Genomic DNA, 27,007 nt, shown 5'->3' with positions numbered 1-27,007 from the left:
AGCCAGAGCTGCTGTTCCTTCAGAGAATGTGAGTGATGTTGAAAGATTAATAACGTTTGGATAACATTAATTACAGTGATGTTATAAACTCCAGTATTCCAGTTGCCATAACAACCCGCTATATGTTGGTTTTCTAATGACATTTCGAACAAGCTCCGAAGTGAACTGCATCACCTCAGAACTTTGATTGCTGTCACTCAGTCAGTTTCAAATTGCATTGTTTTGTTCTTAAAGAATCAGAATATGTCAGTCTTCAAAAATATACTCAAAATTATGGAGAGGAAATGATACACATTCCTATACCATTATAGAGTACTCAGGAAGAAGTAACACATTTTGTTTTTTAATACAAAATTAACAGATTTCTTCATAGGGGATTAAAAAAATCACAGAAGGAAAGGGGAGAGTGTCCTTCAGACTCTCAGGAGATGTCGTTCCCTCAGGGAATTACTTCACAATAAAACTCTTCCTCTCCGTTCTCTCTTTTCCTTTTACCTCCCTTCTTCTTCCTTCTGATGAAGTTTTAGAACTGGTGATGCTGATCAAGGTGGATGCTACATCCTGAAGTAAGAGAGCTGTGGTTATCGCCTTCACGTGGATTTCTGATCTCTCTTCCCTCTACTGACCAAACCATGCCTTTCTTTGCAGGCACTGCCCAGGGTTTATAATGAAAGAAAGATTACTTGCCACAGGCATATATTATATTGAGTTTTAATATTCCCAAGAGAGTATGCTAACCACATATTGTGTCACTGACAAGAAGGAAAGCTTCATTGTAACAGATGTGTTTCTAAGATCTTGCTCAGTCCATAGCCTACTCTGTTCCAGCTGTGTGTGGGCACCCCTCCCCACCAGCCCCTCCCCATCCCCTACCCACAAATAAGAATCATTGATTACATCAGAGGTGAGTACCAGAACCAACTCGTCCATAAACAAGTGGGCTGGAGAATTAGCCTCCTCTCTCCCTCTCTCTTTCCCTCTCTCTCATTCTCTCTCTCTCACTCATTTAGCCCTCTCTTCCTCTCTACAAGTTGAGCTCAGTTTCAAACTGACCATTTGCTATAGTGTTTACAGCAGAAACGTGGGGTTTGGAGGCAGAACCCTGTGCTGCAGACCCTGAAGCGGGGGAATGTGCCCCCACTGTCCTCCCATTCCCACACACTCCCTCTGTGTGAGCTAAGTCACTCCAGTCGTGTCTGACTCTCTGCCGCCCTGTGGACTGTAGCCCGCCAGGCTCCTCTGTCCACGGGATTCTCCAGACAAGGATACTGGAGTGGGTTGCCATGCCCTCCTCCTGGGGTTCTTCCTGACCGAGGGATCAAACCCACATCTCTTAAGTCTCCTGCATTGGCAGGCGGGTTCTTTACCACTAGCATCACCTGGGAAGCCCAGGCATTTCAGTACTCTGCATTTCAGGCAGTGGAGGTGGCATCGTTCCATGTAAAGCGCACCAGAATGCTCTGTAAATGCTCACCTCAGTGTAATGCCTCTTATGTAAGCCCAGGTCTGCCCCTGGCCAGGTGTACCACTGGTACACTTTCAACACTCTCTCCCCTCCTTTTTCCTCTATTCTTAGAACTCCCTTTACCCCACCTGAATATCCAAGGGTTTCCATCCTGCCCTCCCCTAAGCTCCCACTGTAGCTGACTCCTCAGAGCCTTCCTAGGGACCAGCAAAGGGAGTTAATCAATCTAACCCAGGCTTCTGCTGTGGCAGGTCCACTACAGGACAAGAGTCATGGTTCAGAAAGCAGGTGGCAGGGAAAGACGTGATGGAAATAATGATATCAACTGGAATTAACAAAGGTCACACTCATTCAACTCATTCCTCATCCAAGATGAAGCAGGTATGCTGACCCTCCTCTCCTGTAAGTCTTTTCTGGGTATTCCTTTTAACCTGATTTCACTGGAACATATGTGAACAGGTAGTAAGAGCAGACCATGCCTGAGTTACTTAATTGCCATCCTTCTCACCGTAGTCTCTGCCTGTAGACACTGGCCGTGTGAGTTTTATCTGTGAACTCCCTTGCCGTTTGTGTGTGTGTGTGTGTGTTTTTATTTCTACTGAATTTTATTTCAACAAAACAGGTCAACAAAACTTTTAATTTGAAAATATTCTAGTCCAGCCCAGTTCTGCCAGTTAGGGGTCCCTGACAGGAGATAAGATGGAGGGAGGTAGATAAGGAGGTGGGGAATTCATGCCTCTGGCTCCTTCTCTGCAGGGAGGCCTTGCAGTCACCTCTGTGATTCTTGCCTTCCAGGTTCCAGTCACTGGTCCCTTCGGAGCTCAGGAGCTTTAACTGAATCCAGTGGTACTGCGCTGTCCCTTGCTGTGTGTGTTAGTCATTCAGTCGCGTCCAACTCTGCCACCCACGGACTGTAGCCCACCTGGCCCCTCTGTCCATGGAATTCTCCAGGCAAGAATACTGGAAAGGGTGGCCATTCACTTCTCCAGGGAATCTTCCCAACCCAGGTATCAAACCCGTGTCTCCTGCATTGCAGGCAGATGAGCCACCTGGGAAGCCCACACCTTGGCAAATAGTCACATTGGTCTAATGTAAGCTGTCTGTGTGTTTTCTGCTGGGATCCTAAGTGATGTGGTCCCTCCTGTCTCTTCTTCTTGCCTAGAATGGCCTTGAACCTGATCCTACCTTCCCCACCCCAAGGACAGTTTACCCTAAACTACACTCACATAACCCCAAGATTCACCTCCATGTCCAACCGAAAGAGAGAAGTGGTAGGAATAAGACTGACCAGGGACTGGGGCTCAGCCTGGCCACTGATGACCCTGCAGCTTCTAGGAACATGAGCTCAGATTAGAGGAGGCTGCTCTGAACCAGGTCAGCAGGTGCTCAATCAGAGGTACCATAGACTGGGCTCAGAAAATCTAATGGTGCATCCCAGGGGCAGGTCAAGGGTCAAGACTAGACAGGAACAATGTTGAGAAGAGTGTGAGGAAGGTCACAGGTCCTTGAAGAGGTCTGAGGGAGCACAGGCTGGGTGGTTGTCTGGAGGCACTGGGTTGATAGGAGATGAGAGGGGTGCGGCAGGGGGATTAAATAAGAACCAAAGTAATGGTCGAATAGGACAACCCCTACAGATAGGAACTCAAATCATAGACAACCAGAGTTGCAAGGGGGTTTAGAAATCATATATTTAAATCACTTTCTTTTAGAACTTCCCTGATGGTTCAGCGCTTAAGAATCTGCCTGCCAATGCAGGGAACATGGATTTGATCCCAGGTCCAGGAACATCCCACATGCCATGGAGCAAGTAAGCCTGGGTACCACAACCACTGAAGCCTGAGCGCCCTAGAGCCTGTGCTCTACAACAAGAGAAGCCACCAGGTGAGAAGCCTGCTCATCGCATCTCTAGAGTGTCCCCACTTGCCACAACTAGAGAAAGCCCACACAGCGACGAAGATCCAGCACACCCAAAAATAAACAAATAATTTTTTTAAATCACTTTACTTTAGATGAACACTATTAGCCTATAGACCCAGAGTGGTAAGAGAACAACAAGGACAGACACTCAGAACTTCTCACTTCTAAACCAGTAATTCACCCATGAAATCCATGCCTCCGACATGTTGATACTACACTTTTTAATCAGGGATGAAAACAAGATGCTATGACCTTGATATCTGACTTCAAGTACATTTTGAACTTGTCACCCAGGAAAAAAATTAGACACAGTAGAAATAATCCATGCAGAATCAAACATAGAATATCTAAAACTATATATGTTAAATTTGATAATGACAAAAAATACTAAAGAAATCTCATTATATTGGTGGTTCTCAAAAGTACAAGAATTGACCCAGTTAAAATTACACTTTGTAGAAATAACACAAAATAAAATTGACAAAGACAACACACAGCAAAATTTGTTATTGACTTTAAATGTTGACTATAGAATCAAATCTTCTTGTCAAAATATTATACCTGCAAAACCTGACCCAGGAAAATTAGACTTGGTAGAAAATTATCACAAAAGAAAATTCAAAATTGCCAAAGCTCAAGTTTGAAAGTTTTAATATGGACACAAAAATGTGATAATTGAATCAAATTAAAATTATTGCAGTAAAAAAATTATTTAACTTAACAGTACAAAACTTTATCAAAGAACTGAATTAATTTACAAGAGCTGTCTCCAGAAAATAAGTTCTTGATGATATTCACAGCAATGTAGGAATAATTCTAATGAAAATGTTTGTATTCATTCAATAAAAATGTCCTCAGGGTCAAAACAGCTGAGAAATATCTGTGGGATTTCTCAGACAGCCTCTGCTCCTGGGAACTCCAGCTTGAAAACTTTATAGTCTTTGAGGAGATTCAGAATCTCCTTCTAGAGTCCCAACATTTTTCCCCACATCAAAATGACATATATTAATACTTGGGTGAGTCATCTCAGCTGGTTGCTAAAATCAAAGTTTACCAGAAGCTATGAAAGTTCCAAATAACCCCCCATTCTAAGGGGAATTTTCACTTTAAAGTCAACCTACATGTCACTTCACATTCATTAAGATGTTTTTTGTTGTTTTTTTTTAAAAAAAAGAGAGAAAATAACAAGTGTTGGCAGTGATGTGGAGAAACAGAAACCCTTGACCACTGTGCAACCATTATGAAAACATTACGGTGGTTACTCAGAATATTAAAAATAGAAATAGTATGATTAGGAAATCCTGACTCTGGGTGTGCATTCAAAAAACTTGAAAGCAGAGTCTTAAAGAGATATTTGTACACTCATGTTCATAGAAGCATTGTTCATGTAACCAAGAGGGAGGGGCAACCCAAGAGCCCATAGGTGGATGGGTAAATAAGCAAACTGTACAAAATCACTGCAGATGGTGACTGCAGCCATGAAATTAAAAGACGCTTACTCCTTGGAAGGAAAGTTATGACCAACCTAGATAGCATATTCAAAAGCAGAGACATCACTTTGCCAACAAAGGTTCGTCTAGTCAAGGCTATGGTTTTTCCAGTGGTCGTGTATGGATGTGAGAGTTGGACTGTGAAGAAAGCTGAGCGCCGAAGAATTGATGCTTTTGAATTGTGGTGTTGGAGAAGACTCTTGAGAGTCCCTTGGACAGCAAGGACATCCAACCAGTCCATTCTAAAGGAGATCAGCCCTGGGTGTTCTTTGGAAGGACTGATGCTAAAGCTGAAACTCCAGTACTTTGGCCACCTCATGCGAAGAGTTGACTCATTGGAAAAGACTCTGATGCTGGGAGGGATTGGGGGCAGGAGGAGAAGGAGACGACAGAGGATGAGATGGCTGGATGGCATCACTGACTCGATGGACGTGAGTCTGAGTGAACTCCAGGAGTTGGTGATGGACAGGGAGGCCTGGCATGCTGCGATTCTGGGGTAGCAGAGTCGGACACGACTGAGTGACTGAACTGAACTGAATGAACACATACATACAATGGAATATGATTCAGCATTAAAAGGGAAGGAGGTCCTGCCAAAGGCTACATCATAGATGAACCTGGAGGACATGATGCTCAAAGAACAAACACTGTATGATTCCATTTACATGAAGTATATAAAATAGCCAAACTCAATTGAGAGAGTAGCATTGAAACATACATGTATTACCATATGTAAAATAGATAGCTAGTGGGAAGTTGCTGAATAACACAGGGAGCCCAACCCAGTGCTTCGTGACAACCTAGAGGAGTGGGGTGGGGTGGGGTGGGGTGGAGTCGCGGGGTGGGAGGGAGGTCCAAGAAGGAGGGGACGTATGTATACTTATGGCTGATTCACATTGTTGTATGGCAGAAACCAACACAGCATTGTAAAGTAATTATCCTCCAATTAAAAAAATTTTTTTAAATAGTCAAACTCACAGAAATAGGATGCAGAGAGTTGATTGTTAGAGTATGAGGGAAAGGGAGTTGCTGGTTAATGACTATGGAGTTTCAGTTTTGCAAGAAGGAAAAGCTCTGCTGCACAGCAATGTGAATCTACTTAAGAATACTACCCTGGGGGCCTCCCTCGTGGCTCAGTGGTAAAGAATCCGTCCGCCTATGCAGGAGACACCTGGTTCAATCCCTGGGTCAGGAAAATCCCCTGGAGGAGGAAATGGCAACCCACTCCAGTATTCTTGCCTGGAGAATCCCATGGAGGAGCCTGGTGGTCTACATACAGTCCAGGAGGTCTCAAAAAAAGAGTTGGACACAACTTAGCAACAAAAACAAAAGAATACTACACTGTACACTTTAAAATGGTTACAGTGGTAAATTTTGTGTAATGTGTTTTTCGCCACAATTAAAAACTAAAACAGGAAATTAACCTATGTGGCTCTTTGATGGGGAGAATTTAGACAGTGTAAGGAAGTTGGTGCAACAGCCTACAAAAGTGCTTCTCCACTCTACTCAGTACTCTATAATGGCCTATATGGAAAAGAACCTAAAAAAAAAAGGTAGATATATGTATATGGATAACTGATTCACCTTGTGATACACCTGAAAGTAACATAACATTGTAAATCAACTACACTCCAATTAAAAAAAAAAATATATATATATATATATATATATATATTTAAGTGCTTCTGTAACGTTTCCCTGACATTCTCCTCAGGGTGAAGAAACGTAGGTCCAGTTGGTCTGAAGGCCACAGTCTGGAGCAGAAACTTCTCTAAAACCTTGTAATTTGTCTCTAAATATCTCTAAAATACATGCAAAATATACCTACCACTTCACCTTAGATCAAGATTATTTTTATATAGAATAACATTTTAATTACCATTGAAAGGACAAGTTCAAGTTTCTGTGAGTGCAATTCCAAGCTGGGATCATAGGAGTTCTGGCTTTTATTCAAGTTCATGCAACAATAAAGAAAATTAAACCAACATGGAAAAGCAGGTTTATACTGATTTGTATATTACAGAAACTTAAAGATTGTAAAAGCATAAAACTTTTCTCCTCCCAAATCATCTGTAATAATAGCGCCCCAAGAAGACTCATCATACATACCCTGGAGTGTTACACTATCCACTGGCCCCAAACCACACACTCCTGAAGGCACAGATATCCTGTGCATGTGTCCTAAGTTGCTTCAGTTGTGTCTGACTCTATGACTCTGTGGACTGTAGCCCACCAGCCTCCACTGTCCATGGGATTCCAGGCAAAAATACTAGAGTGGGTTGCCATCCCCTCCTCCAAGGGATCTTCCCAACCCAGGGATCAGACTAGCGTCTCTGAAGTCTCCTGCATTGGCAGGTGGGTTCTTTTCCACTAGTAACACCTAGGAAGCCCCTTAGATATCCTCTGTGTATGTGTGTTGGTCACTCGGTCGTGTCCGACTCTTTGCGAACCCATGGACTGTAGCCCACCAGGCTCCTCTGTCCATGGAAGTCTCCAAGCAAGAATACTGGAGTGGGTAGCCATTCCCCTCTCCAGGGGATCTTCCCAACCCAGGGATCGAACCCAGGTCTCCCACAATGCAGGCAGATTCTTTACCATTTGAGCTACCTGGGATGTCCTAGTTGAGAAGAATATGCCAGTATTTGAAGCCATACCATACAGTCAGAGCCACCAGGCTTCAGAACTTAGTGCTTCCATGAAAGAGAAAATTCCCTTTCCCACTCTCTTCTCTCAAAGCTGGGGTGACTGAATTTCTGGAGTCATTATGCTGGAAAGAGAGCCAGGAAATTAAATTTTTGCCACTGGTCCTTTTCAGTACTGGAACAAACACTGAACCACGGGGGCACCCTCCACACCTTTGCCTGCCTGGAAACCTCCTAGTTGTACCTCACAACTCAGTTTGAACATCACTTTCAGGTGAACTGTTTACTGGGTCCACCCATCCAGCCACACTTCCTCACTGCCTCCCTTAGACTGCTTTGGTCCTGAAGGACTTAGGCTTTTTTCTGCCGCCAGGATCAGTCTTGCCTGACCTCAGATGATGTGGGTGATTGTAAAGACACTTCAGACTGTAAGGAAGCACGAGCATCCATACCAACAGTTACACATCCCAGCTCCATGGAGCCCTGGAATGTCACTCAGGAAGTCACAGTACAGACTCCCCAGAGAAGAGGGTACTTTCTCCTCACTCCCAATTGAGCTTCTCTCTTTCTCTAACTCTCTGCTTTTGCTTCTTACTAGTTCAATTTTTGTGTACATGTGTGCCTGTTCAGTTGTGTTTGACTCTTTGTGATCCCACTGACTGTAGCCCACCAGGCTCCTCTGTCCATGGGATTTCCCAGGCAAGAATATTGGAGTGGTTTGCCATACCCTTCTCCAGGGGAACTTTCCAACCCAGGGATCAAACCTGCATCTCCTATGTCTCCTGTGTTGCAGGCGGATTCTTTACTGCTGACCCACGGGGGAAGAAGTTCAATTTTACCTCCACTTTTACTCCTAATTCTAGTCTGGTTTCTTTAGCTTCTGGGTTCCCACACTGGAAACTGCCAATGAGAGACCATCAGTTTGTTGGGTCACTGAGTCGTCACCCCTGTTGGCCACAACTGTGTTGGCCTCCTCAGAGCTTAAAGGGCTTCCTTTGTGGCTCAGCTGTCAAGAATCCACCTGCAATGCAGGAGACCTGGGTTCGATCCCTGGGTTGGGAAGATCCCCTGGAGAAGGGAAAGGCCACCCAATCCAGTATTCTGGCCCAGAGATTTCCGTGGACTGCAGAGTCCATGGGGTCTCAAAGAGTTGGACATGACTGAGTGACTTTCACATTCAGAGCTTAAAAGCAAAATCGAAGATGATTGCCTTTGGCCAAGTTACAGATTTCTGGTTGGTTCAGTCATGGCCTGGTAACCATGTTGCCTGATGGAAAGCATGATCACACATGAACAATGAACTGCCTTTGCTACTTTTCTGAGAAAGAAATTTGTACACACTCCCATTATTACATCTCCCATAATGTAGCCTAATTTTTTCTCCGTATGCCCAGTCCCCTACAAAACTATAACCCTGAGGCCAGCAGCAGCCTCTCCTATCTTTGTACCTCTTGCTCATAGCACAATACCTGCCACCTGGTAGACTTTCAACAAAAGTCTATTGAAGTTAATTGAAATAGAGATGGAATCAGAAAATCTGATTTCAAATTCCAGTTTTGCTGTTTCATCGCTGTGCAAACTAATACAAATTCATCTTTCTGAATTTCCCTTTCCTGTTATGTTAAAAGATACAGCTGTGATAAATATTACATGGAAAGTGGACGTACCTAGCCCAGGACCTGGCCCACAGCTGCTCCATGTGTGTGTATATATTCATGTCATGCCATGCCTGCTGCTCAGTCATGTCTGACCCTTTGCGACCCCATGGACTGTAGCCCGCCAGGGCAATCCATGGGATTTCCCAGGCAAGAACACTGGACTGGGTTGCCATTTCCTTCTCCAGGACATCTTCCCCACCCGGGGATCAAACCTGCATCTCCTGTGTCTCCTGCATTGCAGGCAGACTCTTTACTGCTGAGCCAAAAGGGGAGCCCTAAATATGTATTTATATATAGATATAATTAGTTTAAATTAATATATAATTGAAAATATATAAAATATCCAGTTCTAACTGTTGCTTCTTAACAACAGACTGGCTCCAAATCGGGAAAGGAGTACATCAAGGCTGTATATTGTCACCCTGCTTATTTAACTTATATGCACAATACATCATGCGAAATGCCACACTGGATGAAGCACAAACTGAAATCAAGATTGCCAGGAGAAACATCAATAACTTCAGATACGCAGATGACACCACCCTTATGGCAGAAAGTGAAGAACTAAAGAGCCTCTTGATGAAAGTGAAAGAGGAGAGTGAAAAAGTTGGCTTAAACCTCAACATTCAGAAAACAAAGATCATGGCAGCTGGTACCATCACTTCATGGCAAATAGATGGGGAAACAAGGGAAACAGTGACAGACTTTATTTGGGGGTGCTCCAAAATCACTGCAGATGGTGACTGCAGCCATGAAATTAAAAGACACTTACTCCTTGGAAGGAAAGTTATGGCCAACCTAGGCAGCATATTCAAAAGCAGAGACATTACTTTGCCAACAAAGGTCTGTCTAGTTAAGGCTATGGTTTTTCCAGTGGTCATGTATGGATGGGAGAGTTGGACTGTGAAGAAGGCTGAGCGCTGAAGAATTGATGCTTTTGAACTGTGGTGCTGGAGAAGACTCTTGCGAGTCCCTTGGACTGCAAGAAGATCCAACCAGTCCATTCTAAAGGAGATCAGTCCTGGGTGTTCATTGGAAGGACTCATGCTAAAGCTGAAACTCCAATACTTTGGCCACCTCATGTGAAGAGTTGACTTATTGGAAAAGACTCTGATGCTGGGAGGGATTGGGGGCAGGAGGAGAAGGGGACGACAGAGGATGAGATGGCTGGATGGCATCACCGACTTGATGGACAAGAGTTTGGGTGAACTCCAGGAACTGGTGATGGACAGGGAGGCCTGACATGCTGCAATTCATGGGGTCACAAAGAGTCGGACATGACTGACTGACTGAACTGAACTGATACAGAGAAGTAAGTCAGAGAGAAAAACACCAATACAGTATACTAACGCATATATATGGAATTTAGAAAGATGGTAGCGATGACACTATATGCGAGACAGCAAGAGAGACACAGATGTCAAGAACACACTTTTGGACTCTGTGGGAGAAGGCAAGGGTGGGATGATTTGTGAGAATATCATTGAAACATGCATATTATCATATGTGAAACAGATCGCCAGTCCAGGTTCGATGCATGAGACAGGGTGCTCAGGGCTGGTGCACTGAGATGACCCAGAGGGATGGGATGGGGAGGGAGGTATGAGGGGGATTCAGGATGGGGAACATATGTACACCCATGGCTGATTCACGTCAATGTATGGCAAAACCACCACAATGTTGTAAAGTAATTAGCCTCCAATTAAAATAAATAAATTAATTTAAAAAAAAAGTTTGGCTTAAAGCTCAACATTCAGAAAACAAAGATCACGGCAGCCGGTACCATCACTTCATGGCAAATAGATGGGGAAACAAGGGAAACAGTGACAGACTTTATTTTGGGGGGCTCCAAAATCACTGCAGATGGTGACTGCAGCCATGAAATTAAAAGACGCTTACTCCTTGGAAGGAAAGTTATGACCAACCTAGACAGCATATTAAAAAGCAGAGACGTTACTTTACCAAAAAAAGTCCATCTAGTCAAGGCCATGGTTTTTCCAGTGGTCATGTATAGATGTGAGAGTTGGACTGTGAAGAAAGCTGAGCACTGAAGAATTGATGCTTTTAAACTGTGGTGTTAGAAGACTCTTGAGAGTCCTTCAGACTGCAAGTAGTTTCGACCAGTCAATCCTAAAGGAAATCAGTCCTGAATATTCATTGGAAGGACTGATGCTGAAGCTGAAGCTCCAATACTTTGGCCACCTGATGCCAAGAACCAACTCATTTGAAAAGACCCTGATCCTGGGAAAGATTGAAGGTGGGAGAAGGGGACAATAGAGAATGAGATGGTTGGATGGCATCACCGATGTGATGGACATCAGTTTGAGTAAACTCCAGGAGTTGGTGATGGACAGGGAAGCCTGGCATGCTGCAGTCCATGGGGTTGCAAAGAGTAGGACATGACAGAGCAACTGAACTGAACTGAGATAAAATATTTTAAATATATACTTTTATTTATATATTCTATATATAATAATAGTATACATATAAAATTATACGTGTTTATATACCACTGCCGTGTGTTGTAATTATGTCCAAATATGTCTGCTCACTCAATCATAGGATGAGTTTTAAGGACAGGATCTGTTTCTCACTAATCTTTGCATCTCCATCTCATCCCAAATCTCTGCACACAGTAGATATTTAATATAGATGAGAGTAGGAGGGGAGCAACAGATTTAGAAGCTGCATTGCTCTAACTCTCCATATTTTAATATTTTTCAAGACTTAAAAACAAGCAGGAAATATGAAGCATCACAAATAAATTATGGTCAGGCTTAGTTTCAATAACTGTGGATGCCTAGCAATCTTCTGAGAGCCAAATGAAAACAAGGGTGACTATGTTCCAGTTTTCCAGTGTGTGTCTCCACCTACTGTATCTACTGGAAAGCGACTAAAGCATTCCTTCTAAGAGAGTTTTTCAAGCTGTGTCCCTGGACAACCTAAGCTCCGCCTTGGACGCATGTGCATGTATATGTCTGCAACACCACTAGAGGGCAGGCTAATGCTTAATCCAGGTATAAAAGCTGAGACGGGACAGGAGTCTTGAAGAAAAAATTAAATGAACGCACCACTGGCTTCTTAGGCTTGTTTTTAAATGGAAAAGTACATGTGGGCATGTCCAGATTTATGTTTCATGTTCTCTTAAGTAGTTATGCGATCTTTCAGCTCACCTTTCCTGTTCAAGTTCTTCTTTCAATTGTACAAATAAAGGTTTCATTTACTTTTTTTCAGAGGCTGAACCTACAAAAATAAATCAAGATGAGGTAACACAAGTAAACACTGCATAATTTACTTGGTGATGGTTGGGAAGCTGAGGTTTCATCTGTGTTTATTTTTAAAACAATGGATTTTGTAAGGTTTGATTTACCTAATTCTTCGTATGGTGTCAGCTGGGCAGGATGGGAAAGGGGAAGGGAATTTGCAGAAAAAAGAAAACCAAGAGAAGCTACAGACACACAACTGTGTGTGTCACACAGATGAGAAGAGGGGGCCCATCTAAAGGGATGAAGGAAGGACAGGATGAGCACATGCTGAGGGGCTGCTCAACCCCAGAAAGCGCCCTATCCTCTCAGCACTTCTGGGCCACCGTGAACAGTCCTGCACGCTAGCCCCAGCTGGACAGCTACCCCTTTATGTAAACTCAGAGCAATTACCCTATTCACACCTCAGTTGCCTTGTCTAGAATGTAAGAAACATATACTGTATGATTTCCAACTCAAATATGAGCCTATATTGAATAAGAGAGAATGGGTGTGTGTGTGTGAGCAAAAATTCAGGATGAATGTTTATGGAGGATTCTGAGAATAATCATTCAACAGAAACAAGCAAATAAACTAACAGACAGACAGTGAAGCTGGAGGCGCTTTCCAGCCAACCAGAGTATAGAAACAGTACTTCCATGCAGACGTCCCTTTGGAATCTGTCCTCCGCATGTAGCCTGAGCTCTCAAATACTGAGCTGCTCTCTGTTCCACTCCAGAACGTCCAGGGGAGACAGTTATCTGAGCACTCAAGCAAAGTTACAGCAGGACATGCTGGGCTAGTCTTGGTTGGAGCTTTAAAGGAGAAATTTGCAACCCCAAATGACAAGCGAACAAAATTCTTATTAAGAACTCTCTCACGTCAAGATAGAACGATGGTTAAAAGAAATACACACCCCTGGAGATGGTACTGCTACTCATCCAAGGCTGGTATAAGTCTGCTGTCTAAGTAAATGTTGGCTTTCTATGATTTTTGGTAAATTCCACTATCTTTCTATTTTATCTCCACATTTGCAATTACTTTAATCCTATAGCATGCTAATAAGCAGCTGGACTGGGGATTTAGCACTATTACTGCTCTCTGATACTGTAATAGCAGATTAATGACTACCTTCAAAGTTTCAATTATTTTTTATCTTGATCCTTCTGAAAGTTCTGTCTAGATAATCACTGGAAAAGAAGTTTCCACCCCACTTGGTTATTCCCATAAAACCAGCTCTATTTTAAATGTAAAAGATTGTTACTTTGACTGTAACAAATACATATAAAGAATTCATATATGTCCCATGGGATTCTCCAGGCAAGAATACTGGAGTGGGTTACCATTCCCTTCTCCAGGGGATCTTCCCAACCCAGGGATTGAACCCAGGTCTCCCAAACTGCAGGTGGATTCTTTACCATCTGAGCCACCAGGGAAGACCATAACATATACATGAAGAACTCAAAGCGTTGTGTGTACATTTGTTACATCTGCAATTTCAGCTATCCACCACTAGGGAGTAATGCTAACCGCGTGACCTAATTCTCAGAGTCGGAGTCACAAAATGCAGATTTCTAGGCTTTCATAGGGTTTCCCTGGTACCTCAGCTGGTAAAGGAGCCACCTGCAGTTCAGGAGACTCCAATCAATCCCTGGGTCAGGAAGATCCCCTGGAGAAGGGATAGGTTACCCAACTGCAGTTTGGTAAAGAATCCACCTGCAATGTGGGAGACCTGGGTTCAATGCCTGGGTTGGGAAGATCCCCTGAAGAAGGGAACAGCGACCCACTCCAGTATTCTTGCCTGGAGAATTCCATGGACAGAGGAGCCTGGTAGGCTACGGTCCATGGGGTCGCAAAGAGTCAGACACAACTGAGCAACTTTCACTTTAGCTAGGTTTCATAGCCTTCACTGCAGACAGTGACTGCAGCCATGAAATTAGAAGATACTTGCTCCTTGGAAGAAAATCTATAACAAACCTAGACAGCATCTTAAAGAGCAGAGACATCACTTTGCTGACAAAGGTCCATCTAGTCAAAGCTATGGCTTTTCCAGTAGTCATGTACAGATGTGAGACTTGGACCATAAAGAAGGCTGAGCACCAAAGAACTGATGCTTTCAAAGTGTGGTGCTGGAGAAGACTCTTGAGAGTCCCTTGGACTGAAAGATCAAATTAGTCAATCCTAAAAGACATCAACCCTGAATACTCATTGGAAGGACTGATGCTGAAGCTGAAGCTCCAAGTTCCAATACTTTGGCCACCTGATGTGAAGAGCCACCTCATTGGAAAAGACCCTGATGCTGGGAAAGATTGAGGACAAGAGGAAAAGGGGGCGACAGAGGGTGAGATGGTTGGATGGCATCCCTGATTCAATGGACATGAGTTTGAGCAAACTCTGAGAGATAGTGAAGGACAGGGAAGCCTGGTGTGCTGCAGCCCACGGGGTTGCAAAGAGTCGGACATGACTGAGCGTGTTGTTCATGCTCACGAGTTGTTCACAACTGAACAACTAGTATAAGTTCTGTGAACTCCTTCCACAAAAGAAAATCTTAGTTTAGAAGGCTCATTCGTCCTTGATTAAAAAGGAGAGTATGAATGTCCATATAACGTGTAACCACACCAACCACTCTTCACCACCTCTACTGACCACCATCAGTAAGTTCAGGGAACTTATACTAGTTCTTCAGTTGCTCAGTCGTATCTGACTCTTTGCGACCCCATGGATCGCAGCACGCCAGGCCTCCCTGTCCATCACCAACTCCCGGAGTTTACTCAAACTCATGTCTACTGAATCAGGGATGCCATCCAATCATCTCATCCTCTGTCGTCCCCTTCTCCTCCCGCCTTCAATCTTTCCCATCATCAGGAACTTTTCCAATAAGTCAGTTCTTCACATCAGGTGGCCAAAGTATTGGAGTTTCAGCTTCAGCATCAGTCTTTCCAATGAATATTCAGGACTGATTTCCTTTACGATGGACTGGTTGGATCTCCATGCAGTCCAAGGGACTCTCAAGAGTCTTCTCCAACATCACAGTCCAAAAGCATCAATTCTTTGGCACTCAGCTTTCTTTATAGTCCAACTCTCACATCCATACATGACTACTGGAAAAACCATAGCTTTGATTAGATGGACCTTTGCTGGCCTTCATGGATTGCATCTTATGAGTTTTCTTGGTCTCTGTCTTGTATGGGGTTTGGCCAATGGAGGCATCAGCAGCAGAGAAGAGAATGAGAAAAAAGAGATGGGGGGGTGAGGGAGGTGGTGATATTTATTCCCTGGATCCCTCTCTGTGTGTACATCTTCCTGGACCAAAGGGCTCAGAGGAGTCAGGCAGCCTTCTGTGAACTATAGTTCTCTCTGGGTTCTAGCAGCTGCCCTCCACCCCACCCCTTTGCATCTTCAGGCCTGGGTGGTAATGGAGCTCCAGGATGTTTCCCTTACTCCTGCCCACACCTATGTAGAGGCCCTTCATTAATCTTTCCTCAGTCACTCCATTTGCATGAGCAATCTGTCTACCATAAGACTCAGACTAATGGTCTAGGAGGGTTTTGTTGTTGTTGCTGTCTCGTTTTAGTAATAAGCACACCTAAGATAATGGCACCCCACTCCAGTACTCTTGCCTGGAAAATCGCATGGGCGGAGGAGCCTGGTGGGCTGCAGTCCAGGGAGTTGCGAAGAGTCGGACACGACTGAGTGACTTCACTTTCACTTTTCACTTTCATGCATTGGAGAAGGAAATGGCACCCCACTCCAGTGTTCTTGCCTGGAGAATCCCAGGGACGGGGGAGCCTGGTGGGCTACCATCTATGGGGTCGTACAGAGTCGGACATGACTGAAGCGACTTAGCAGCAGCAGCAGCACACCTAAGATGCTCAAGTGACCACATTTCAGTCTTTTTGTCTCTTTCACTGTCTCACTTCCTGACCTTTTCTTATCAATAACGTCAGTAATATTGACCTGTGCCCCTGCCAATCCCAACACCCCAGAAAGTCTCAGCATTCAGCAACTCTATACAAAAAAGGGCCCTGGCTTTTATTTTCTTTCAGAATGTTTATATTTTAAACATAGAGAGCTTTAAAAAGGAATCAGCTACTAGAAGATTCTTTTAAATGCCTCTCCCACAACACCTGTCACCCTATTTATTCTCGACACCCCATAGCAATACTGCTTTAGACAAGACTGATTGTGTGAGCATTTAACCAACAAATATCAGCAACTGGGAAGCCTATAAATAGCAGCAGAGAGGACAAATAGGATGACTCAGTAAGCCTTCTGAGTCAGCCTGGCAGGGACTGGCCTTCCTTCTTAATTATGGGGCACAAGATCCATTGTCCCTGGAGCCACCTCTCAGTCCCATCTAACCAATATCAGACATCCAGTTTCCTTTGAAGATGTGCAATCATCCTCCTTCTAGCTCCCATTAAAAAATGAAAATGCCTGGGCTGAGAGACCCCCTGCACACTAACCGTCTATGTCCTCAGCAGTGAACCCCTTTCTGAGATCGGCAGCTGTTCATGCTCTTGTCCGGTTCTAGTCCTGGCTTCGCCACTCTCAATTTGTGGGAACTCAAGTATGTCATTTCGCCTCTGTGAATTTATCTCCTCTATGACGAAGGTAATAAAAGCTGTTCAAGTAGAGGGTTATCATGAAGATTAAAATCAATTTTGCCAACTCTACGACAGTGTGGCAAAGGCAAAACATAGGGATAAGACAAAGATCAGTGATTGCCAGGAGGTGAGGGATAAATAGGTGGAGAACAGGTATAGGCCAATGAGACTGCTGTACAATGTTGTAATGGGGACATACGACCTCATATATCTGTCAAGAGTCCATAGAACTGTACAATGCAAAGAAAGAACACAGCATAAACTATGGACTTGGTTTAATAATACTGCTCCAATATTGGCTCATCAATTATAAGAGACAGACCACACTAATGCGAGACATTAATAATGGAAGAAACTATGAAGGGGAGAGGGAAGGGGTATATGGTAACCCTCTGCACTCTCTGGGAAATTTCCTGTAAACTGAAAACTGCTCTAAAAAAATGAAGTCTTACCATATGATGGCACGTACATGTGGAAGCCAGAAAAAAACTCAAGCTCATAGGTATAGAGAACAGATTGGTGGTTGCCAAAGGCAGGGAGCTGGGGGTGGGCCAAATGGATTAAGGTGGTCAAAAGGTACAAACTTCCAGTTACAAGCAGTCTGGTGCTCTGTGATGACATGGAAGCATGGGATGGGGGAGGGGAGGGAGGCTCTCAAGGCAGGGGATATATAAATAATTATGGCTGATTCACCTGTTGTATGGCAGAAACCAACACAACACTGTAAAAATTAAAAAAACAAAAAAGAAAAATAAATGAGTCACAGAGATATAATATGCAGCATGGTGACTATAGTTAATACTACTATATTGTATATTTGAATCTTAAACCTTCTCATCACAAGAAAAAAAAAGTGCACCTATGTATGGTGATGGATGTTAATTAGACTTATTGTGGTGCTCATGCTGCAAAATATACAAATATCAAATCATTATGTTGTACATTTTTGCAAGTCCCTGGGACAGCAAAGAGATCCAACCAGTCAATCCTAAAGGAAATCAATCCTGAATATTCATTGGAAGGACTGATCCTGAAGCTGAAGCCCCAGTAGTCTGGCCACCTGATGCAAAGAGCCGACTCATTGGAAAAGACCCTAGTGCTGGGAAAGACTGTGACAGAGGGACTGGAGTGGCAGAGGATGAGATGGTTGGATGGCATCATCGACTCAATGGACAAGAGTTTGAGCAAACTTTGGGAGATAGTGAAGGACAGGGAAGCCTCAACTCAATGGACAAGAATTTGAGCAAACTTTGGGAGATACTGAAGGACAGGGAAGCCCAGTGTGCTACAGTCCACGGGGTCACAAAGAGTCAGACATGGCTGAGGGACTGAACAACAACAAAACCTGAAACTAATATAATGTTATATGTCAATTATATGCCAATAAAATAAATAATTAAAAATCTTTAATGTTTGAATAAAATAGTCTTTTTTTAATCAGTTGAGAAAAGACATTTAAAAGTAAGCCCTTTTAAATTCTAAAATTTAAATTCTAAAGAACTGTATTAACTAATAAGGCATAACACTCAAGCGATCTTCAGGAATTTATTGATAATTTTCAAAGTGCATTCAGGGGAGGCCTGCGGAGAGGCTGTTCAGCATCACAGGGCAGAGCCCCAAATTGCTTCTTAATCACCTGTCTCCAGGCCTACAGAGCTGGTCAAGATGCAGTGGAGCGTGGAACACCTACGAGCAGCTTGCCTTCACTGCCCACTAGAAAGATTTCTGCAAAATCCAAGTCATGCTCCATTGATTCTGCCTTCATGTGGCTACTCCTGTGAGAGTTCTCTGCATCAGACACCTCTTTTAAATGGACCAGGAAATTTTAATACGAAATACTTTTCCTTTTAATTCTCTGCCAGCCCACTCTCACTCTGCCCAATATTTAGCAGTCATGTTTGATTAGGGCCACATTTTTCAGAGGTGAAAAGCTCTGAGAAGATGTAGGTAGGGATTAAGTTCAATTAGGTTAGGAAGGAAAATCTTTCCTCCTTTTAAGCCAAAGAATGTCTAAGCTATACAAAGCTTCTTATAGTGTTTTGCTGTGGGGACTTGGAGGGTGGAGGGTAGTTGTTGCTGGGGTCTTACAAACATTGTCTCTGATGCCTACCCAAACCTTGTAAGGTGAGGATTGTAACTCATAGAGGACTTCCCTGGTAGTCCAGAGACTAAGAATCTATCTGCCAGTGCAAGAGACACAGGTTCGATTCCTAGTTTGGGAACGTTCCGTGTATTGTGCAGCAGCTAAGGCTGTGAGCCACAACTGCTGAAGCCCACACGCCTAGAGCCTGTGCTCCACAAGGGAAGCCACCGCAACGGGAAGCCTGCGCATCACAACCAAAGAGTAGCCCCACTCACCGTAACTAAGAAAGCCCATGCAGCAATGAAGACCCAGTGCAGCAAAAAATAAATAAGCAAAAATTACTAAAAAATAATCATAGAGGAGGAAGGAGCATCAGCCCTCAGTCACCTAGCAATGATGGAACAGGGATTCAAAATCATGGCAAAGGAAGCCATGCCAAATTACTTGCTAGCTAATTTCAGCCAACTTATTCTTGGATAATAGTGGTCAACTCCATTACTTCTTCGGGATAATACATGCAGTTTTGACATAAACCTTCAAAGCTTTGGACAAAGACATTCAGTGTTCGCCAGGCTGTGATTGTTGGAACTTTGTTCTAGGAGCTATTAATAAGGCTGCTATGAAAAAAGAGGTTCCATGGTTGAATAATTGGGAAAAACTACACATGACAAACCCCTTTGTGAACAGTGATAATGCATATTCACATGGTAAGGGCTCTGGCAGCCTGCAGCTAAGAAAAGTACTGAGCTTATTTAACCCCGTTTCCCAAATGTATTCCAGCACTGAGCACTTATTAGTATTTCCTCAAACACCAGCTTGGGGGAAACTGGCTTTTTTAAAAAAAGTAACTAATGATGGAAGTTACAGGCACCCTAACACGATTGTGAAAGAGCCATTTTGGCAACAGAATCTCATGTCAGTGGCTTTCCCGCTTATCCAGAGGTGAGGGTGGGGTACCCTCCATGTAGTGACCATGTCCTGTGGCCACAGTCCCCCGATAACTTGATATAAGTCCTGCTATTTGCACTAGGAATTGACAGCGTTCTCAGCCAAGGAGTTCTTACTTAGAGGTGTGCTCTAGATTCTGAAGTAATATTTACTATTGTCAACTGGAAGATAAAAAAGAATGTGTCTGAAGAGAGAATAAACCAGAGTCTGGTGAGAGCAACAGAGGAAAACAAGCTGTGCATTCGACATCTCTTGCCTCCTGCCCACTCACTATCTGAATATGGAGACAGCACCTATGTATTTAGGGAACAACATTCCTAATGAGTGGTGCTGGAAATCTGAGCCACATTTAACACAAATAGGATGCATCACGTTTGCACAAAGAGGAAAAGTAGACAAAAGGAAAGACTTTGCTACGTGGGGGTGGAAGCTTGGATCTTTGGAATCTTATTGTTGAGGTCACTTTTCAAAACCACTCCCAATTTCTGGGCACAGAAGGTCTTAGTCATCCCAAAAGGTTTAGCTAAAGAATGTGACTAAAGCAAGAAAGCAGTCATTAGGTTTTCAGAGGATGAGAACATGTCCTGTCTGGGGACATGCATGCATGCCCCTACACAGCATGGGCCCCACAGCTGTCCACTCTTGGTGCAAGCTTGCGGGGAGTGGAGCCAGGAGGGAAGCCTGCTATGGGCAGAATGAGGCGGGGCTGCACAGGAATGAGACTCTCCCTCAGAGAGTCTAAAAGAAGATGAAGAATTTCCAACCCAAGGAGAGACCAAAATCCATCCAAGAATAGAAGCAGAGGGGACAAGAGCTGTTTGAGTTACTTCCATAGCAATCCAGGTTAGAACACTGTTTCTAAGGAGCCTTTGGTTTCCCTCGGGACAGCTCTAGTTTCAAAGTGGCCTGTTTTGCACAAAGAGGCATGCGAAAAAATTGGTTCGAATGACTGAGCGTTAAGTTTGAATGCAGTGAAGAATATTAGACAAGCTCCCGAGCATGAGCTGTCACAGCAAAGAGAGATATCTCAGAAGCCAGAGGTGCCTCATGGTAAGATCAGAAGCTGAGATGAGGACGGTGGTCGTGCAGGAAGTTCATGTTGCACGGGGCCTATGAGCGAGATAGACTTGGGTTAAATCTCAGCCTCACCACTGACTAGCTGTGTGATCTTAGGCAAGTTAATGAACTTTGCTGAGCCTTAGTTTTCTTACTGTAAAGTGAAATTAAAAATCCCTAATTCACATGAGGATTAAATGGAATAATACATATAATACACTTAGCATTGTGCCTGACACAGAGTAAGTGCTCAATATATTGTACCTTAAAGGTCATGGTTCTCTCCAGGAAAGGGCTAGGAAATTTGAGGATAATAGATAAGAAGATAAGAGAAGAGATGAAGTGAGAGAGAAAATGAAACTCTCCTATGACTTAATTAAATGTCCTGAAAAAAAAAAAAAAAGACAATCTCAGCAGGGTTCCACCAGTCAAATTGAGCGGGACCCCTGCCCCTATTTGTGTTTATGGCCTCGGCAAGCCTTACATTGAACTGATATGACCAGAAGCCTCTAGGGGAAAGGGAAGGGTGGGGTGTGTCTGAATGGGATGGGTGGTTTGCTTTGTGGGAACTGCTTAGATTTTGGAAAGAGTGCCAAGCTGTGATTTTATCATAAAATCAGCATTTTAATTTCATTCTTTAATTTCTATTATAGTTTTAGATAAGCTCCAGAAGTCTTCACTTTTGACATGACCTTGTTCCTTGGAAACAAGGTCAGAAAATAGAAAGTGTGAAGCCAGCCTCTCCCTCCATATGTCTACCGTGCTACTAGAAGGCCAGACTAGCTGTCTCTCTCCAAGCTTGCATGTGTGTGCACTCAGTCGCTCAGTCACATCTGACTCTTTGTGACCCTGTGGACTGTAGCCCCCCAGGCTCCTCTGTCCATTGGATTTTCCAGGCAAGAATACTGGAGCGGGTTGCCATTTCCTCCTCCAGGAGATTTTCCCAACCCAGGGATTGAACCAGTGTCTCCTTACATTGGCAGGTGGATTCTTTACCACTGACCCACCAAGGAACCCCACAGGTTGGCTAATCCTAATTTCCCAGTTCCCTTAGTCCCTATCAGCCATTCAGACAGCCCACTCCAGTATTTTCAGGCTACAGGACAAAAAGGAAGAGCTTGAGGATATTTTCACAAAAGACAGTTATAAGATCAATGGGATGATTTTGAATATACTTGTTTGCTAATAGTAATTTTAATGAGCAAAAAATAGAAGAGAAATTAGTTCACATTTCCCTAGACAGATGTTTTAAAGAAATCTGAGCCTTCCAGAATTCTACCAAAAATCTTTCTCTACTCTGAGAAAGAAGCAAATTTTTCCTTCTTTTTCAAATTTTTTTCTTAGTTAAATGTTTATTATCACCAGTATATTAGTTTTGAGCAAATTTATACCATATTGAAGTTACATTTTCCAGTATTATTAGTACACTTTATACATCATTAGGGTCCTTGGTGTTAACAAGATGACAACACAATAGGCCCATTTTATAGAAGGTTAGTGAGCAATCATACTATTTTTCTTGGTTTAGAAATTTATGTTCTCATATATGTTATTTAAAAATATTTTGGAGTATTTAGCCAAATATCTGTATCCAAGGAATGCAATCTGTTCTTATTCCGTTATTCGCTTGAGGATAAACACTGTCACTGGGTATGTTATGACTTCACTTCCAAGAGTGTGTGATGGCCAGAAGCCTGTGGGCCTCAGTGATGGTGTTCCCACATGTTCAGGAGGGTCAAAATTAACTGCATTACATCAGCTTTGTGTTGAAAACATCCCACCAAAATCTGATATATGAGCAGGTTCCTAAGGCCAAAGAAAGAGTTTGCTTATGTATTTGTAGAGAGTAGTGTCAGATTATAGATCAAGACAAACTAGGGGGCTGCCGTATTCAGAGGAAAATTGTGTGGGAAAAGAAACGATTCCTGAAAAATTAGACCACTAACATGATAACAGGACACTAGTGGTAAAGAACCTGCCTGCCGATGCAGGAGATGTAAGAGATGTGGGTTCGATCCCTGGGTCAGGAAGATCCCCTGGAGGAGGGCATGGCAACCCCCTCCAGTATTCTTGCCTGGAGAATCCCGTGGACAGAGGAGCCTGGCGGGCTGCACCCCATAGAGTCGGACTTAACTGAAGTGACTTAGCAGAGCACAGCACAGGAGCACAGTAAGAAATGGGGCGAGAAAGGCACAAAATAACGAGAAACCTCACGTGGTGTCCGAAGATTAAAAGAGGACTGTTGACTTCCCAGGTGGCACAATGGTAAAGAATCTACCTGCCAACACAGGAGACATAGGAGACGTGGGTTCAATCCCTGGGCCAGGAAGTTCCCCCGGATTAGGAAATGGCGACCCACTCTGGTATTCTTGCCTAGGAAATTCTTTGCTAGTTTAACTGTACGATCTATTCTTCAATTTAGGATCATGGCATTTTTACATTTACTTTAGGGAGATTGCAGATCAAGAAACATTTACTTGTATATCTCAAAATATTCAGACTTAGTAAAAATCAAAGTATATCACATACATTTAGATAATAGGTGCCTGACTTCCTCTTTCAAAAGAGCAAAATGTCTCAAAGGCTGAGCTCTCCATCAGAAGATAACGTGATTGTAAGCAGTTCTGTAATCCCCGAGGGAAAGGATGACTTCACTTTCTGAGGAGGAATTTATTTATTCAACATGAATAACTATCTGCTGAATTTTAATTCTGTCCTTTCTCAAAAATAAGTTTGGGCTTTGCTTTTAAAAACAAGCCCAGGAAATAGCAGTCTGATGGGGCCTGAAATAAGAAACCTTCTTCTTGGGCAGCTAGCAAGGAAGTTTAATATTAATATTTGTTCTACAATTGATCTCATACCCTTTGAGCCCTTGATCAGGGGTCTCTCTAAGGCTCTCTCGCAACACAAAATTCATGAAGCCCCTTAAGTCTCAGCACATGTTTGCCTCAAGCATGACATGAACTCTCATCTTTTGACCAAAACAAAAGCCGAAGGTGAATCCTGAGGGATGGCTCAGCATCGATTCTGAATTCTGTGGAGAAGCCCAGATGAACACAAGAAAAATGAATGGGTACGGAGGCGGGATGCTAACAAATTATTTTTCTTTCTCATTTGTAAATTTTCTGTTACTGTCATAATCCATGCTTCATTCACAGGGTGTGTGATAATCCAAAAGGGAGGACAATCCCACCCTTCATGGGACCTGTGTCTTAATGTGGAGTTCCAGAGGCCAGGCTGTTTACTTGGAACAGCTGTCAAAAATGGTATCGTTTAAATGTTGAGGTCTCCTGGAGACTTGTCTTCCATGATTTTCTTACATAATACATTCTCCTTTGGTGATCCATTCTCCCTCTGTAATCTTATCCACAGTGTCAACTATTAAGCATATTCAGTCAACACTTAAATTGTCAGATCTCCCCACTGAGTGCCAATGCTAGCTATCCAACCCCCTGAAGGACCTCTTCACTGCTTATGCTACAGGCCTCTCTTGCTCAGCTACAACCTCCTCATCCCCCAGTGGACAGCACCTCCACCCAGCAAAGCACCTAAACCAGACACCTGAATATCATCTTGGACTTTCTCTCCCTCGTGTCCAAGCCATGACCCTATACCATCAATTATACCTTCAGTTTCTCTTGATCCAGTCCATTCCTCTCCATCCTCTATTGCCACCAGTTATATCATGGAAGCCACCATCAGTTCAAATCTGCATTACATCACAAGCTACCTAACTGGACTTCTAAGCATTTTTAAAAATGCAATTTTTTCTTGCCATCTGCTCAAAATCTGCTCCCCATTGCCCTAAGTCTATAGCCAAATTCTTGTGTGGCTTAAAAAGCATTTCTTGATACAGTCTCAGTTGTTTCTTGTACTCTAAGCTAGCCATTCTGAGTTACTTGAATTTCTAGCTTCTCTCTTGGCTCCACAATTTTCTGACAGTTTTTTTGTCTCAGTCTAGCAGCAGCAGCAGAATGCCTGCTGCCTCCACTCTATATCCATGTTCCTGAATTTAGCTAAATCTATGCGCATTCAGGCCACAATGTGGTTGGCTCCTCTTCAGTGAAAACCTCTCTTCTCTCCACACTGACTAGGTGACCCACAGTTTTACATGGCACTCAAATCAAAGCACTTAAAACCACTGTGTTTCAATTGCCTGTTTCTTCTCCACCCCCTCATTAGATTATAAACCCCTTGAAGATAACAATCTAGCCTCACTCAGAACTGTAACCTAGCACCTACCTCAATACGTGACACAGGTATTCGATCATTGAATAAAATTTTACTTCTCCCATATTTTTGCTTAGGTTTTGGCAGCTATAATTGATAGTTTAAAGACAACATGAAGAGGAGTTCCCTGGTGGCCTAGTATTTAGGATTCGGCTCTTCTACTGCCATGACCTGGGTTCAATCCCTGGTCAGGGAACTGAGATCCTGCAAGCCACGTGACAAAGCAAAGACAAACAAACAAAAGACAGCGTGAAGGAACAAAAAGCAAATACAAAAAGCAGATGTATGAGACCTGCCTGCGTGCATGCCAAGTCTCTTCAGTCGTGTCCAACTCCATGCAATCCTATGGACTCCTCTGTCAGGCTCCTCCATCCATGCGATTCTCTAGGCAGGAATACTAGAGTGGGTTGCCATGCCTTCCTCCAGGGGATCTTCCAAATGCAGGGATTGAAGCCATATAATAAAGTCATATTTTCTGCAAGTAAATTTTTTCCTATCTTATGTGAGGGAATCAAATACATAAGTGTTTTATAGTGTTAGATAGGAACACTTGAAGAAGTTTGATATCATCCGCATTAAAACACATCACATTCCTGGGCTCCTTGAATACTCAGGATTCTTCTTCATCAGTTACTGTCTCATCGAAAGGGCCAGAAACCCAACTCAATTAACATAAACCAAAGTGGGAGAGGAAGGAGATAATTAATTCATGGAATCCAAGGAAAGATTGAATGTGACTAATACACAAAAAGGTCAGCCATGAAGTTAAGCCTTAAAAAGGACTCAAAACCAACAATCAAGACTCTGACTCTTGCAACTCGTTCTGCAAAACACAGCATGCTCTCTCACTTGGTCTCTCCACATGATGGAAAACACCACTGTGTTATTTCCTAAAGCTTCCATAACAACATGCCCCAAACCAGACAACTGAAAACAGTAGAAAGGTATGTTCTCACAGTCCTGGAGGTTAGAAGCTCAAAATCAAGGTGCTGGCAGGGTCATGCTGGATCTGACAGCTCCAGGAGACGATCCTTCCTTGCCGCATCTAGCTCTGGTGCTTGCTGGCAGTCCTTGGGCTCCTTGGCTCGTAGACGCATCTCTCTAGTCACATGGACATCTTCTTCTTGTGTGTCTTCACACCTTCTTTATTCTGTTCATGTCTTTCTCTGTGTCCAAATTTCCCTGTTTTAAAGGGACACCAATCATATTGATTAGGGCCCACCCTAAGGATCTTATTTTAAGTTGATTATCTCTGTAAAGACCCTATTTCCAAATAAGGTCACCTTCTGAGGTACTGGGGGTGAGGACCTCACCATATCTTTTTGCACAACAACCACCAACAGTTTCCAGTTATTGCATCTGAAGTTTTCTCCATCAGGAAAAAGTTCAGAAGACTGACTCAGCTCGTATGGAGATCCCACCCCCAGATCAATTAACTGAGATAAGGCAGCAGCTATATAAGATCATGGCCATTTCTGTAGTAGCCATATAGATGGGGAAAGCCACTTCCTGGAAAGAGGTGGAACAATTATACCCATGTCTACTTCTCTTCTAGTTATAAGGAGACAGATCAATATAAAAGAATAAAGAAATACTATCATCTCAGCAGAATGACTGGAAAACATTAATTTTTGAGGAAGAGGTGTTAGGAAGGAAATCAAGAAAGAAG

The 27,007-nt window shown here is 43.2% G+C and overlaps 2 long non-coding RNA genes across 3 annotated transcripts; one reads left to right on the top strand and one right to left on the bottom strand.

The window, feature by feature from the left end:
* LOC129632875 (uncharacterized) lies at positions 1 to 26,494 on the bottom strand. The gene is made up of 3 exons (XR_008704722.1): positions 26,295 to 26,494; positions 25,631 to 25,769; positions 1 to 561 (listed from the first exon to the last, which is right to left on the bottom strand). It is a non-coding gene; the product is annotated as an uncharacterized LOC129632875 (long non-coding RNA).
* LOC129632876 (uncharacterized) lies at positions 1,065 to 3,744 on the top strand. 2 transcript variants are annotated; one of them, XR_008704724.1, is made up of 4 exons: positions 1,065 to 1,494; positions 1,717 to 1,846; positions 2,261 to 2,472; positions 3,175 to 3,744. It is a non-coding gene; the product is annotated as an uncharacterized LOC129632876 (long non-coding RNA). The 2 variants fall into 2 exon arrangements; XR_008704723.1 differs by having other exon boundaries at positions 1,065 to 1,846.
* Positions 26,495 to 27,007: the final 513 nt, after the last annotated feature.

This window comes from Bubalus kerabau, chromosome 18, assembly GCF_029407905.1.
Source record: "Bubalus kerabau isolate K-KA32 ecotype Philippines breed swamp buffalo chromosome 18, PCC_UOA_SB_1v2, whole genome shotgun sequence".
NCBI classification, from domain to species: domain Eukaryota; kingdom Metazoa; phylum Chordata; class Mammalia; order Artiodactyla; family Bovidae; genus Bubalus; species Bubalus kerabau.
The sequence above is the reverse complement of the archived record's forward strand: the minus strand, read 5'-3'. Positions and strand labels throughout refer to the sequence as shown.